Source organism: Alosa alosa, chromosome 16 (assembly GCF_017589495.1).
Source record: "Alosa alosa isolate M-15738 ecotype Scorff River chromosome 16, AALO_Geno_1.1, whole genome shotgun sequence".
NCBI classification, from domain to species: domain Eukaryota; kingdom Metazoa; phylum Chordata; class Actinopteri; order Clupeiformes; family Clupeidae; genus Alosa; species Alosa alosa.
In genome coordinates, this window is record NC_063204.1 from 28,148,122 (window position 1) to 28,153,121 (window position 5,000).

Here is a 5,000-nt window from a genome sequence, read left to right on the forward strand (position 1 = left end):
ACAGCCTTTTCTCTTCTTCTTCTTGAAGCAGACCCTTTCAGCGGATCCCTTCCCACTCTGTCCTGCTCCTGCAGCAGGACTAGTAGGCCTATCGGAACGACACCTATTACCGCCCGTCCCCAATTTCCGCCCTCTTACGTGTATGTGTCACTTAATGTTAATTTCTATACAAACCAAAATGAATTCCTAAAGACACGCAAGCACCCACACCATAAGTGTATCTTAATTAGCTATGTACCAAAAATGACATTTTACCGTGACTCGAAGAGCTGTAAACAGTGTTGTAAAGCTGCGTGTACAAATCCGCTTGAAGCTTCAGTGGAATTTTGATTTCCGACGAGAATTCTCGGTCTAACCGTTGATGTGTTGTGTGAAAGGTCAGAAATAGGCATCCACCAGCCCAGCACTGAACTCCGAGCGTGGTAAACAAAATTGGATATTTCAGGCAGTAAAAGCCCCGGTAAGAACTAAACCAGATTTTGTTCAAATCTACACACAAATGAACGTAAGGTTCATTTATCAAATGTTATTTTGAAGTATTGAAAAACATTGTTGTTTTAGAATTTCGAACGAAAGGGGCGGTAATTGGTGCTTTCACGCATACTTCTTTGGCAGGATTCCCATTTCACAAATGTGCCCTGAAAGACATTTAGCCTACCAATGGTTGGATGCCTGAGGAAAGTTAAACAAACATTTAGTCTAAACAAACATTTAGCTAAGCTAAACTAAGTTAAAATCCAGATAATGGCAGATTAAGCGTATAATTCATGGAGAAATGGAATACTGGAATTTCTTGAAGTACAGAGCCTGATTCCATTGTCATATTGCTGGGTTTCATTTAGACTACAAATTGACCCAGGTAAGCATGGCTATCCTGCAAGTAGGCCTAGCTCAATAGCATGTCTTTTGGTTAACATTAATGGTCAGACTAGCAGTCAGTTCAAAGGCTTGAGAGCTTAAATGAAGATATATATGTAGACCTAACAGTAGTCAGCACGTTAGCTGCCTCCCTCCTGACAACTTACAAGATGTGCTAGCAACAGATGTTAGCACCCTTGGGGAACGGCTTTAGATTCCACAAAGACTGGAAGAGATTGGTCAGTTCCTAAACTAAAAGGAACACCTTCCTGTCATGTAGATTTTAATTGGGATGGCATCAAACCCTGGGGCTTACCCTGGTGCAAATGGGTTATGCTTTCCTGGTTCCCTAAATTGAAAGGGGAACATCAAGATTTATCTCAACTTCTCATTTATGCATGATGACTGGTTCATGACTGCACTGAAGTGTTCAGCCCACCCTGTGTTTGAATTTGTTGTCCTTCTTTGTTAGGAGTGTTGTTCCATGTACATACACGGAAGGTGATCACTTCCTAAGTGTTGTGGATCATAGAGCTCAATCGGAATAGCCTACATGATCAAAAGATAATCTCATAACATACAATACAGTAGAAGCTGTGTATTCTGCACCATGAGTTAAGTAAAATCAAAGCAAGCAAATACGGTCGCATCTTAAAGGAGAAATCTGACAGATTTTTACATGGAACTTTCTTTACTGTCGATAGGAAAAATAACGACCAAAATTGGTGCTACCGAACTGGAGTAGCTGCAGCTAATGGCCAGTACTCCCATTGAGCTATGCTACTGTAGGTCTGGGGGCATCATCTAAACGTGCCTTTTTTGCCTCTTAACAAACTCAAAATGTCATTAAAAGGTCTGTACAATATAAACAGAGTCCTTATGTGACAAAACAATGCATTTTTTTACCCATTAGCTGTGAAGAAACTGTCTAAATTCAAAGTTTGTACAACAAAGTATGACAGCAGGCCTGTCAGGCCTGCTTGACTGCATTGTATAAGCAGTTGATATTGTTTTCAGCATATAGAATTGAATTTAAGTTTCTGCTGGACAGGACAACCCTGCAAATGTTTCGGAAGGCCGCTTTCCCAAGGCCTAAGCTGCTGTCATTCAGGTTCGGTTTATACAGGTCATATTTTTCCACGAGGGAGCACTTTCTGCATTCTGCTTTCTGCATCTGCATCAAGCCAATCATGATGTGTACATTTGGGAACAACACAAAGTCATTCAAGGGCTGTAGAATGAGGCAAGTCCTTGAGGGCAGTCCAATCAGCGTCCACCTCTGCATCGGTTGTCAAAGCTTAAAGACTCCAGGTGATGTTCTAAAGCTTAGAGACTCCAGGCGATGTTCTAAAGCTTAGAGACTCCAGGCGATGTTCTAAAGCTTAAAGACTCCAGGTGATGTTCTAAAGCTTAAAAACTCCAGGTGATGTTCTAAAGACTCAACAAAAGCCAGTCTGGTGAGTGCCTGCTTTATGCGGCTGATGTTGAAGCGGTCAACTCGGTCTTTGAAGCTCAATACGCAGGTTAAGTTTGGAGGCGATGAGGCGATAGGGCTTTGGCCTTATCCATGTGTGGTCATAGTGAAGTCATATGGAATGAAGAAGTCAGAGTCAGACTTATACATAAGTATATAGGGTAAATACTTATACCCTATATGGTCACTTACCATCACAAAAAAGCAGCACCTTTATATATTTAATAGAAGACATATTTTAGCCAGCCATGACTGCGACAGTTTATTGTACTGTGCATGGACGCAAATGTCATATAGTGCAGCATAGAAAGACATGACATTTATATTCCAGAGAGTAAAATCACATTTTTAAAGGCCTAGAAATGGCCACACTTTTCTTTTGCTGAATTGCCTCGTTGCCTGCCACTACTTAATGGCTTTGTTTACTCATTTAAAAAATGTGCCTCTATGTAATAAATGATTTATCTGAATTGAATTCATTCCAAGTCACAAGTCCCAACACCACAGCTACCATTGCCACTGCCATCTCCCCCACGTGCACATTCATGCATCCCCTTGTATGATTACACAGCTACTATTACCACCACCACACTGCCCACCACTGTCCCTGTACACTTCCCTAGTCTGCCCCATGTACACGTCTTACAAAAATTCAAAAGAGCACTGCTGCTGCACTTTTCTGCTGCACATTTCATCACACTGTGGTGAACCTGCAACGGTTACTTGTCAGTCATGGAGGTACAAAAGTCTTGAGACCCCTCCCACCATCCCTGACCATTGACTGTGCAACCATCCTCACAATCGCCTCAATCTGACTCATATCCGATATTTCATAAATGGACACTGTAACAAACATGGTGTGTGTGTGGGTGTGTGCAAGTGTGAAATCGCCCAGGAGCCCCCTACACCCCCCCCACCGAAAGGCAAAGGATTTAATTGCGGATGGGCTTTCCTGTTCTGTGGTCGTCTGTGTGCTGGCTGAGGGACCTGTGTCCTGTAAGTTAACAGCCTCGGCCACAGAAAGGGGGATGTTGGACCCCAGAGAAGGAAGTGTGAAAAGGAACCGTGTCATACAAAAAATAACAGTGAGCAGGGAGGGGATGGGAGGGGGCAGTGGAAGGCAGAAAAATCCTCCTAGTTAAGTTAATTCATGAGTCTTTGTAATAGAGAAGGAAGCTGTTCCACAGTAAAGAGCGAGATGGTTCTGCATGGCCCCTAAAACCCACATGTGGCCCATGTGCTGAGCTGGGGCAGTGGAACAGCTGATGCCAAGAGGACAGACATCTGGCCTAAACTTGCAAGACACGGTGCTTCTTACTGTGTAGTGAACAAATCCATGCGTCTAGCACTGACAGCAATGTGTAGGTAAGGTCTGCATTGTGTTTTTGCACAATCTGAGACCAGGAATTGCATGTGTATATGCCTGTTAGATATCACATGCCAGACAATAGCCATGCAATATTGGATTTCACTGGAATATGACATTTATATGATGCACTATATTTTTAAGATTTTGTATGGTGCAAACAAGGCAACAAATACATCAAAGAGCACTTTCATGTTCGTTTTAGTCTCAGAACCAGCTCGTAAAAAACAACACACATCCCTGGCATGTCCAACATTCTCGTGGCTACACCTGTAAACAGCACTGTACATACACTTAAAACCATAACCATTTTTGCCCTGAAGAATTTGCTCGCTCGCTCACAGAGCCAGAGGCTAATCTCTACACCATTTCTGGTAGCCTCCAGGCCGTGTTCTAATCCCAGCCATAATGGGGTGTGTCCCAGCCCGTGCCTCCGATGTTAGAAAGCTACACGGGCTCCGGCTCCGGTTGCACAGCTGTTACGGTGCTATCGCCTTACGGACACGGTGTATGAAGTCATGTAGTAAATCAAAACGGAGAGCTTCATTTCACGTTCAGCCATGGCGCTGGAGTTAGTCCATGCCCAGCGGTCCCTGCTGGGACTAGTCTACTCTCTGTGGGCCTGTATGGCGGTCTTTTCCACAGGCGGTCAATGGAGAGTCCCAGACATCTTCAGGCTCAAGCAGTGAAACAGAGCCTATACCATGACCATGTAGGGCTAAACGTCGATAGATGTTGATAGAACTCTCTCCTTGAGCTCCATTCTGTAAGATAATCACACTGCCTTTCTGCTGTTTTTCATTGGTGGTTACGAACCGCCACTCATCTGTGTAGATGGAAAAGCATTGAAGAGTGCACGTGTATGCAACCATTTATAAGTATATATAATGGTTGCATTCTATCTAGATGGAAAAGCATTGAAGAGTGCACGTGTATGCAACCATTTGCATATGGCATGAGTGTGATAGGGGGTAGGTAGAAAGTTGTTTGATTCAACATTATCATTATTATTATTATTTTGTCTAAGTCGTTTGTTCCGTGTCAGTGTCAATGTTGTTCAATGTGTTTCACTTTCGGAATTACACCATTTCACTCACCATTAGAACCACACACTCCACCGCTCTGAGCAGTCTCAGTTCCACTGTCTCTGCCTTATTATAGACCATTCATGAGACCCAACACACAACTGGGCGGAAAATCCATTCAGAAATCGTTTCCTCATCAAATGGATAAATGCTGATGCACACGCACACACACACACACACACACACAAACACACACAGACAAACACACACTCACACA